The sequence below is a fragment of the Nuphar pumila genome, chromosome 12 (assembly GCF_984573655.1).
Source record: "Nuphar pumila chromosome 12, dmNupPumi1.hap1.1, whole genome shotgun sequence".
Classification (NCBI taxonomy): domain Eukaryota; kingdom Viridiplantae; phylum Streptophyta; class Magnoliopsida; order Nymphaeales; family Nymphaeaceae; genus Nuphar; species Nuphar pumila.
In genome coordinates this window covers 13,477,170-13,489,353 of record NC_143260.1, presented here as the reverse complement: position 1 = coordinate 13,489,353, position 12,184 = coordinate 13,477,170, and positions in this window count along the sequence as shown.

The window sequence follows — 12,184 nt, the reverse complement described above, 5'->3', positions numbered from 1 at the left end:
ATAACGAGCTCTGTAAAGCCGATTATACTTTCTGACAGAGGAAAAATAGCAAACAGATGCATACAAATCTGAAAAATGTACAAGAAATACTAGACATGATATCAAAGACACTGCAACTTACGGATCATCAATCGGATCTTCGATGAGGGAGATATTTCCTTGGAAAGTCGTTCACAAATCTATGTAGCAATTTCACGGTTTAAAAAGTAAGATTTAGTTTTCTATTTTTTGACAGAGTTTTAGAACCCAAAATAACCCAATTTTTTTTACAGAAAATTACTAACATATTCACGATTTAACCCTTAAAAAATCAGAGTTTTTTGACAAAAAAATTTGCATGAAATAACACTGTTCCCACGTGCCTCTGATCGAAAATTGCCTATTATCGATAAAACTTGAAAAACCCTAATCTAAACATGAAAAATAATAAGAAAATCATGCAAATAATATCACAAAATTGGATTTGATACTTAAATGACAAAAATAAACATTAATATGATAAGAAAATAAAAAAAAATTAGGGAATACATTGTGAATTTGATTTAGCCTTCAAAAAGAGAGATTCGACCCATTTAACGGGGGAATCTCATCTTTTATTGGGCTTAAATATAAAAAATGATATTTTCAACGATTTTCATAGATTGGAATCATGAAAAATGCCTTCAAACAGTGTTAGATTGCTTTCTTGAATCGGTTTTACGGTTCTTGAACGAAAAGGAAGCTTGATTCTCATAACCAATGGGAGGCAATGGTGAAATCCATGAAAAAAACATAAAAAATTTAATAAAATTAATGAAATAAGATGAGAAAGACTTACCTTGGAGGTTGCTGCAATGGAGGAGAGCTTGAAGGCTGCTGGAGGAGAGAGAGAGAGCAAGAAAAAGAGAGAGAAAAGCCTAGGGGTCGACCCCCTTAGTTCCCATTTTTATAGAATTTTTCAAAGGCTATTAATTAGGGATAATTAATGCCATTTGACTTTTTTTTTCAAAATTCTATCTAAATCTACTAAGGGGGGGGGGGGCAATTTTTATGAGGACTCCTAACCTAATCTACCTAAGTCCTAATTAAACCCTAAAACAATCCAAATGTGGCGCCAACCCCTGTGGGCCCACATTTGGTTTTTAAAGGCTTAAATTTAAAAGTTAAAAATATGTTTTGAAAATACTAAAGTAAAATAAAATTTTAAAATTAATTTGGACCTTTTCAAACTCCTAACCTAATTAGGACACTGACTAACCCTAATCTAACCCTGACTCTTTCAAATGTGGCACCACCTGATTTTCAAAAGCGATTTTTAAAACTTAAAAATGAAAGTTTTTCAAAGCGGTTTAGAATTTGGAATTGAAAAAAAAAGTTTTTTAACCAAATAAAGTTCTGACTGGATCAGAACTCTTCCAGATGTGGCATCAACTGAGTGGGCCCCACATCAGGGTTTTGAAAAAGTTAAAATAAAGACTAAAAATGGTTTCAAAACAGAGTAAAAATCACCGAATGAAAATCAGAAGTTTAAAAATAGAGTCCTAAGCAAATTGAAACTCTAGACTAGAGTCATAAACCTACTAAAACTCTAAAATTTAGGTTTTTGAAAGCCAAATGAAGAGGTTTTTGAAAGATTTTCTCAAAATAAGTGAAAATAAGTCAAAAAACAGTTAGGGTTAGAGTCCTAACTCAATTGAACTCTGAAATAGAGTCATGAATCATCTGGAACTCTGCAAAATGGACTAATTTTTGAAAAATAAGTGAAGAGAATAAAATTGGAAGTAGAAACAAAAATCAGAATGGAGTCCTAACCGGATTAGGACTCTGGGATAGAGTCCTGATCAAATTGAAACTCTAGATTTTTTTGGTTTTTCTAAAAACAGACAAGAAGATTTTGAAAACAAGATGAGGACTGAAATCAAAACTAGAGTCCTGATCCAACTGGGACTTTGGGACAGAGTCCTATTTCGACTAAAACTCTCAGAATTTTGAACAAACAAGGACATTTTAGAAACTTTTTCGCAAAAATAGATGAAAACAAGGTGAAAACTAAAATCAGAATTGAAGTCCTGATCTAACTGGGACTCTAAGACAGAGTCCTAATTCGACTAAAACTCTTAAAATTTAGGATTTTCTCGAAAACAAATGAAAGGATTTTAGAAAACAGGTAAAAATAAGATAAAAATTGGAGTCAGGTTCAGAGTCCTGATCCGTCTAGGACTCTGGGGAAGAGTCCTAATTCGACTAGAACTCTGAGAATTTTTTATTTTTTGAGAAACAAATGACAAGATTTAAAAAAGGACTTTTGAAGATAAGTGAAAATGAAATAAGTAAATAAAATTAGGATAGATTCCTGATTCGATTAGGACTCTGGGGTAGAGTTCTAGTCCAACCGAAACTCTAAAATTTTGGCCAAAATGAAAGGTTTTAAAAGATTTTCTCGAAAAAAGATAAAAATAAATGTAAAAAATAGAATCCCGATCTGACCGAAACTCTGAAAAAGAGTCCTAATCTGACTAAAACTCTAAGATTTTGGCCAAAATGACAGGAATAGACAAGGGATAAGACTACATCTGATTTAAAACCAAAAATAGAATTTTGAGAAAGGTTTAAAAAGTAAAAAGATAGAGTCCTGATCCAACTAGGACTTTGAAAATTTGAGAAATTTGAAGAATGAAGGAATCCAGAAGCCACACCACATAGGTGTGTCTCATATGAGAACTGAGATCAGTTAAAAATTGATTTTAAAATGAATCCAGGTCGTTTTGTAAAGAAAATATTTTGAAATAAAAGAATATAAGATTTCAGAGATTAACAAATGGCAAAATGTCGATTTAAAACCCAGGTATTTGAAATTGATTTTGAAAGAAAAGTTTTGAAATCGAATCTGGATTGAATATTTTAAAAAACAGGAGTGATGTATCTCGAAAATGCCATGCAATGACATGCAATGCCATGAAATGATATGAAAGATTATGCAAAATAATATGAAATGAGATGTGAAAGGCAAACCCTAGATGGGGGATTTGAAGTATCGGACCCCTGGCAGAGACAACGAATTGAACTTTTCTGTTCGAAGGCAAAATTGATGATTGAAATCGAGCCAAGATAGATATTAATCTTGATTGCAAGATAAAATATTGAAATTTAGTGCAAAGTTTGGGCTCTGAATAGCCTTGGCTCAGGTGTCGACCCACTGGTTTCCTGAAGGATTTAGAGAGAGGATCCCAGTGGCAGAGGGAAAGGTGTTTGTAAATGAAGATGGAAAATTTTGGGTGTTTACACATATACATGATAAACTAATTAGTCAATTGCAATATTTGAACTAGTTATCCTAAAACATGCTTCAAATATATATGATAAATTAATTAATGAATAATAAATAAAGATAGTATTTGTCCACAAGCATCAAACCTTGTTTGCCATTGCAACCTTTTTCTTTTTCAAAGCATGCACTTGCTCCGACAAGGGCTGATCTATGATCTTATTATCCAGGACCTCTACCTTGAACTCATGAGGAACCTTCTCTAATCCCTCTAAATGGTCCCCCAAGGATCCTCATGTGCACTCTCCAACCCAACCCCATCATCCAAGGGCGTAGCTAGGATTCATGTGAGGGGGGGGCAAACAGGGGTGTAGAAAAAAAAATTTATTTGTGTGATAGTCGGGGGTTCGGGGGCAGCGCCCCCGAAAAAAAAAATTTTGAGATAAAATAAAAAATGGCTACAATTATTAATAAAAATCTATTTCATATGGACAAATCAAACTATTTGCTGCAGTAAGGGCTGGGCTAGGACTGGGCTGGGCTAAAAAATGGATAAAAATCTATTTCATATGGAATCAGGGCAGGGTTAGGACTGCTTTTAAAAAAAAAAAAAATTTAACTGTTTGGGGAGGTAGGACTGGGCTACAGCCCAGTCCTGCCCCCCCCCCCCCCCTAGCTACGCCCCTGCCATCATCCCTTTGAGCAACCTCTTATGCACTCTCCACCACAACCTTAACCTTTGGTTAAGTATTCGATCCAGCCAAAGGACCTTCACTCTCCTCCACTTCCTAAGGACCCTCCACATTAACCTCAACATTAAGATTCACATCCTCTCTTTACTTAAATGTGTCATCATCAAAAAACTTGTTTTGGTCATAAATTTTTATATTAAAATCTGAAATTTCTGTTAGAGTTTAGATTTATGAAATTCCAATTTGCAGGAAACAATGGTATGAATCCATTGTTAAAACATTTTCTGAACTGATTTGTTGGTAATATTAGTTCTTCAATCAGGTTATTTCCTTGCTTTAACGTCTGTTCTATCGAGAAAATAGTAAGAGAGTTTAACATTGTTCTTAGTGATTAATTTTTTCCATGTTTCTTCTTGAGTACTTATGTTGTAATTGATTTCAGCCCGTTCATGACTGATTGGGTTACCGAATATGGGTCTGTGTATTGAGAAACACCATTCTAATCTCTTTTAATCTCTGATATGAACCTGTAACAGGATTAAATTCCCCTGCTTCTTAATTGTGCGAGCTGAATTAAAATTTGAATGAATCTGGTTTCTGCACACTATCTATGAGAAATTAAATTATGTAATGTTTTTATAGTTAAAAGCCCAGAAACCTGCTGATCGTTCCCTCTCCATCTGTTTGCAAATTCTGTGTGTGTGAAACTGTGTGATTTTCCTGCTGCACCCAACTCCCAATCTGTAGGGACGTCTCCTTTAAACCGTCAGGTTGATGGCTGTCGAACCTGTGCAGTTATCAGTCTGGCTTGTCTTGTTGCTGCAGGTAGCTTCGTCCCTGCTGTTTTCTGCGTTAAACAGTTCCAACTTGGAACCTGTTTGATGCCATCTCAGGTACGTTCAATACTGAACCAGAGTTTTTCGAATTGCAGTGTATTTATTGCGTAGCGTATTAGATGATGAATCCCCTATTGAATAGCAGTCATTCAACAAGTTATCGGACTCGAATTGACTGACAGCAATTCAGCTGAACGGTGGCCTGATTGACGACCGTTCAAATTGTCGTTGTTGAGTCAATTACGCAAACAGATTTTAAGTTCGTCAGTGATAAATTGATTGAACAGGAAACTGGTTTATAACTTGTTTTGTGTGAGACCCAAATCTGCCGACACACAGTCATTGATGTCTTGGGGCGCTTGCCAATTGTTCGGTGAAACGCCCCCCAACGAGTTGTTTGGGTCATTTTCAAGTAGGGATGGCAGTGGACCAGGGAAGGGGCAGGGTACAAGGTCTCTAACCCCTACCCCGCCAGTCTCAAAATCCTACCCTCCATCCCTGCACATGTTTTGATTTTAACCTTCATCCCTGTTTCATGTCTTTCATCCCTGGTCCAAACAGAGTGAGCCATGGTGGGGCCCCATTTACCCTTGGTCCACTGACATCTCTAAAGAAGGATGGGGGACCAGGCGGGACGAGGCAAGGCAGGGACCGGGGAAGCGGTGGGGGAAAGAGTAAATTCATTCCTGCCTCCATCCCCACATGGGTTTTGATTTTAACCTCCATCCCCGGTCCAAATGGGGTGAGGCGGGGTGGGGCCCGTTTCCCCCGGTCCACTGCCATCCCTATTTTCAAGACCAGATTTTAAGCAGGATTCAAGTCCTTCCTTGGCTGTATGAAAACACCTTTTTCCTTTGTTAGTGTAGGTGTCTTTCATGTTGGTCTCCCTTTGAATTGCACACCTAGTTGTGCGCATTAGTGTGCCTGTGTGTCGGGTCACCACGAGGGTGTCCCTTGGCATCGTACCATGTAGTGTGCATTATTTCTACCGCCAAACTCATCTTTTATTTAGGATTGTGCACAAGTATATGCTTTGCAACATCGCCGCCTCAAAAACTAAGATATGAGGTTTTGGGTTTTGTTGATCCCTGCTCAATGGAGGAGGAAAGGCACACAACCTTTAAGAACAACCATCACATCCATCTTAAGTTAGGATTAAGTTAGGATATGGTTTGCATCTATTTTCTTAAAAACTATTTTTTCAAAGAAAAATTATGGGTTTTTTTGTTGTTTTCAAAAATCTAATAAGGTTTCCATATAATGGCGACCATAATGGGACTGTTTGTTTAATTCAAAGATCCAAGTTTCTAGGATTTGGTGCTACGAGATTAGTCGCTTCAATTTTTTTTAATTAGATCCTAGGATCCAAAATCTTGTTTTACGTCTTTCTATCCCATCCAACGTTATTAGATTGATAGGGTCATATCTCTCTCACCGTAGATCATTTTTTGATGTTTTAGTGCTTATTGAAAAACAGATGCTCGACTCTTTATTTCTCATGTTTAACGCAATTTCAGATTCTGGCTCTAAGATCTCTAAAAATACATGCAAACATGACAAATAATCTATTTTCTTAGATAAAGCTATATATTTCTATATGAATGGTAGCAGTAACTATGGTTGGGTAGTTTTCTTTGTAAATATGGTGGTGGAGTTATGAGATAAATTCTAGTTTTTATTGAATTTCCTGTTCTAAAAAGGTTGTTTTAATTAAAAAGAAATTAACCATGCCCATGTTTTTTATGGGGGAAACAATTGTAATCTTAACACCAATGGAGCTCCGCTTGTCTGGTAAGAGCAGCTAGTGCATGTCACCCTTGTGTTTGGATGTTGCATGTTCAAAACCCATATGGGTCTGCCTAGGGCTTATTGGAAGCACTGTGCGGCACTTTGTGGTCCGGATCAGGTCAGCCTTACCATGGCAGTCTGGAACACCTAGCTTGCCTTTCAAAATAAAAAAACAATTGTAATCAACCCTTTGAATGACATTCACTTGGTAGAGAAATTGAGGTATTTTGCTTAAAAGTGACTAATTTTAAAGCTAGATTGAAAAGTGTAAAACTATGGGGCATCTTGATTTTTATGAAATGTTTGGTATACATCTGAAAACTACTTTTTCCTAAAATTTTTTTTATAGCCGCCAGTGATTCTAGAAGGCTGCGGCTTGTGGAGCTGAGCCCATCCGGGTCGGAGTCCACATCCAAACCAACCCAGTCGGAGACATTACCTTTTACCTTTTCATGCTTACCGATACCATGTGAGATTTTATTGATCAAAAAGAAGAATCTACTTCAACCAATATGCCTTTAAGCACGAGGAAAGATCAGGTCATATTGAATATAATTGATTCTTTCATATATATTCTACCTGCAGCACATCTCACTTGATAAAGATGTGCATAGATACCCTTGCATTTAGCTCAAAGGTCTGGACTGATTTTTTTATTTTTTTATGGTGAGGAATGCTCACCGAAAATCGGGTCACTTAATGGGCCCACCCCCTTATTAGGTAAACCCCGAGTGTAATCACCAACAGAGCCCACCAGCTAAAGGCACCTGCGCACACAGAAGGTGTGACTGAATTTGATCCATTGACAGCTCAAAGGAGATTTTTTTTTTTAAGTTTTTGAAGATAACTGTGGATTTTTCTACACAAAATGAGATGTTGACATGACAGGGGGATTTCACCTAACCCATGAGAGCATTAAGAAAGGAAAATGATATCATGTTTGTGGCTCACAAATGCACAAAGGGAGCTTTATCATGGGGGGCATGGTCTACCAACTTGGAGAGGACCTTTCCTTTAAAACAAAAGCAAAAACAAAAACAAAAAAATCAGAGAAAGAAACAGCTTTGCATAGGACTTTTCCTCTATAAAGAAAAGAAAAGAAAAGAGAAGAGAGAAAGAAACAACTTGCATGGGCCCTCTCACCTTCAACAGAAAACCTTGCACAGGGCCATGAATTAGCCAACAATGCAAAGAATATACAGTAAAATTAAGATTTTTTAAGTCATGAAATTTTGGTACATTGTAAGCCGCTGATTTTTAAAGGTCTTGGTACATTTGTTTTCTACTAAATAATACTTATAGATCATATTTGTAGGGCCTGATCAACAAAAAAACGTTTATAAAATTTAAAAATTTAAAGCTTCTATTAGGTGGGAGTAGGAACTCTTATTATCATTAACATATATTAAATAGGGCCAACTATATATGGCCTTGAAAGCATGCAAAAAGAACTCACACCACATGCACCTTGTGATAAAATATTCTTACCAGCCATACTCCCCATAACGATGTGGTTGGTGAGGTCATAACTACTTGGAAGCTTCTAGAACTATAGAAACTCGCTTCAGAAGCGTGTACATGCCATTGCGTCTCCTAAGAGAAACTTGTTTCCAAAAATGTAAGGCTTCCTTCTTTTGGTATGAAAAAAAAAACTTCTTGATATTGGACATAGCTTTTCTTTTCTTTTCTTTTTTAAGAAAGCAAAGTTTTAAATGTGTTTTTTATTGTAAATGGGAATGGAATAATATTTTTCTTTTAAGTTCCTCTTTCATTTTAAATAAAAAAAATATAAGTTTTGGTTATACTTTTGTGTAATTTTCTTCATTTCCATTATTATCTGTGAGTTGCTTCCTCTTGTTCTTCCTACATGCTTCATGCTTCACACCTCTAGGCGTTTTTTGAACATTTACTTCAAGCTTTGTTCTTTGCTTCTCACATTCACTTGCTCTAATTATTCTTAGAGATAATTATAATTGGTTTTCGTGTTTAACTTAGAACTCTCACTTAAACTCTCATGCTAGACTATGCTGGCCTGTAAGGATGTAAACAGTTAGGATTCAGCTTCCATATCTGACCAAAGCCCAATTTGTTTAATTGGATTCGGTAGAAAAATGGGATCTGATTAAAGGGATAGCATTTGCTACTCTCATGGGTAAGGAACCCCTATTGGAACTCATAGAGAAAGGTTGTTTTGGCCAAATCTGACTCCACAGATGCATTCAGCATAGCCAAAACACTGAAAATCTACCCTTATCATAGTTTTTTATATAAATTCTTTTTGAGGTTTGAAAATTTTGTATATGGTAGGTTGTTGATTTTTAACTCTCGTAAAATCTGATAAATGTCAGTTTCTACTAAACTTAATATGTAGATCACATCTGAAGTGTCCGATGTGAATAAAAAACAAAAAAAAAAATGTATTTTTTTTCACTAAGAGGTTCCATATCCTTTTTCAGTAGGATCTCAGTGCACATATCCTTTTTCAGTAGGATCTCAGTGCATGTGCACGTGCACTGACTTCTTTTTTCTTCTGCAGATTCCACCAATGTGACGAAAATACAACTAAGGGGAGCTAAATTTTTAATACCGAAAATATTCTTGCAGGGGAATGTGGAGTTTGGGACCCACAGTGCCTGCATTAGCTTTATCAGATTTGCGTGAATCTAGTGGCCATATTCTTTTATACTTCTAGGGCTTCCAATAAATAGAATGTGCTTTAAAAAAAACAAAAATGACTAAATTACCCTTGAAAAACCAAAAATGACTAAATTACCCTTGATCACTGAGGAGGATTCAATTAGACCATGGAACTTTAAATGACTTCAACAGCTTAATTAAAAACAGTTTTAGATTTTATAGTTTTTTTTTTTTCGACAAAGAAAGCTGGGGTTAGGCAGACCCCTACCAGTTATACATTGGGATTCGAACTTGCAACCTCCCAACACAAGGTGACGTTCACTAACTGTTGGTTTTAGATTTCATAGTTACGAAAAGCTTTTATAAGCCTCAAAAGCTAAATTCAAAAGTGTGAAACTATGTGCTTTTGTGCTTTCAAAACTTTATGAGAAAGTCTAGCTTACTATAAAATCAACTAATTTTGAAAAATATGCTTTTTGTGTGAGAAGAATTATTTTTCTTTGTGTAAAAAATCATTTTAAATGTAAAGGCTTGTAATAAAAATGAAATATATTTTTTTTTATAAGTTAGAAATTTCATTTTCTCAATTGAGTTTCCTCTTATGCCTAGTAAATGCAACCTTCTTTGTTGTGTGCCGGGCATTGCATTTTGGATCTGCCTTTTTTTCAAAAGACAAGCTAGGGTTAGGCAGACCCCACCAGTTATTGTTCAAAGTACCACTAGGTTTTGAACCTGCAACGTCCCATCACAAGGAGCCACGTCCCATCACAAGGAGCCGTGTGTACTGACAGCTCCTCCCCGTTGGTTTTGGATTCACTTGTAATTATGTTAAAAAAAATGGCCATAGCCACAAATCTTGTTATTGTGATTTTCTAGGCTAATGAAAATGTTGCAATAAATTAAAATTTTATTTAAAAAAAAACTCATGCGAATATCAGCATATTTAAATTGTAAGAATTATATATATATATATATATATATATATATATATATATATATATATATAAACATAAGAAAAAATATTAAAATGTAAAGGTTATTTTTGTAATTTTGGTCCAACTGAAACCGTGGTAGAGCCCGCGTTGGCCGCGTGTGGGTCGGTGTCGAATGGGACATGACAAAAAAGAAAAGATCAGATTCCAATTGGTGACCAAAAGACAAAAGGTACGCTGGGTTTTTGTCCACCCATTTGTGGTGGCACCGTATGTTACAAAAATACCCCTCAACATCGTCCCCTCGACAGTATCGGTTGGTACGTAAACACCAGACACGCATAGTTCACTTCAATCCGACTCGCCTCTTTTAGTTGAAGGGATTTAAAAGGTTTGTCTATGGCCAGCAAGAAACCTAAAACTAGATTTGGAAGAGATTACAAGAAAATAAGCTTTTAAGTGTGTTTATGTGTTTTATTTTCTAACATTAAGACATCTTTGAATTTAAAAATATTTAAGTGCATTGGATAGCTATACCTCTATACATCTAGAGATGTAAACGGTTTGGATCCGGGTGGGATATGTTTTTTACTGAATCCAACCGATCAGATATTGGCTAATTGGATTTGAAGTCGAATTTGGATTCAGATGAAGAAAGGTTAACACTGAAATCAAATATTTACATGTAATCACATTCAGATATCTGTTAGATTTGGTGGGAAAAAATTCTACACTGAATCTGAATTTAATATTTTATGGGATTCAGTCTTCTTTACAGCATCCAATTCGGGTCAAACATCCAACCCATTGACATCCTTATTTATCTCACATTCATGGATGAAATTTGAGAATGATGGATATGTTAGATTTTGGATGGGATCGGATTCAACCTGAATGTGACTCATATTGACATGGGCACGTCAAGGGACATACATGGGAGAGACTCTTGGGTTTTGGGGGTTACAAGAAAGTTATGAGGTCTCGTAATTGTCTATTTATGCCTATTATAAACCCATCATGCTCATTATAGACCTTCCTCTAGATCTCCCTATAAATAGGAGACCTTTGGTAGTGTGATGAGTACTACTACCTACTAGCATTAGATTGTCCATTGTTGCATCCAGTAAGTGAGTTTTTTAATCCATTTTTTGTCAACATTGGGTTATGAGCCCACACCGCACATCCGCTACGCATGTTTGGGGTGTGGGTGCATCGGTGTCCATGAGACCTCACCAAAAATTTTTGTCAGCATTATTCTCCCTCGTCGGACTCTCGTTTGGTTTTGGAAAGTCGACAATGAGGAAAGAGATGTCGATCGACAATCCACTGCCTACGGGTCGATAGCAATAGCTACTATTTTCTTACGGAGGTTGGCGATGGTCACTCAAAATCTGAATTTCTACCAAGTTTTTTTGGAGCCCCCTTGCCAGCATAAGCCAGTTTTTATGGACGCCTGGAGGCTGGATCAGGCCCTGCTCAAGGGTTGCTGAACGACGATTGGTCGCCTAAGATCGGCCATCGCCGATGGCCGCCTAAGGCGACCACAACCATCTCCCAATGATTATGGTTGTGAACACATACAATCGGCTCTTCTACCCTCTCAGTTGGCTGCTATCGCCAGATCAACAATCGGTACGAAAGAAATGACTGTAAATCCTCTTACTAAATGGTTAACATCGAGATTATATACTCAACATGTAATGAAGATTGGTTTATTTGATTTTTGATGTATGATAATACATTATGGTTAATGTGATCACATTTATGAAACTAAATTGATTTTTTATGGTTTTCTATATTGTTAGTTTTGTTGTCTCTCATTTTGAAGAGAAAATAACATAATAACAATATTAAAATGATCAATAAAATGGATTAAAGACCAGCATGTTCGTAAATGTATTCTTAATATGCTAAACACTTAAAATGAATAATATTGTAGTATATGAAGATATGATATCTCATATAAAGGTGTCTTTTATGACTCATATGATTCATTCTTGTGATATAGGATAGCATGTGAACCCACATGAAAATTGAATCGAGATAACAGTAATA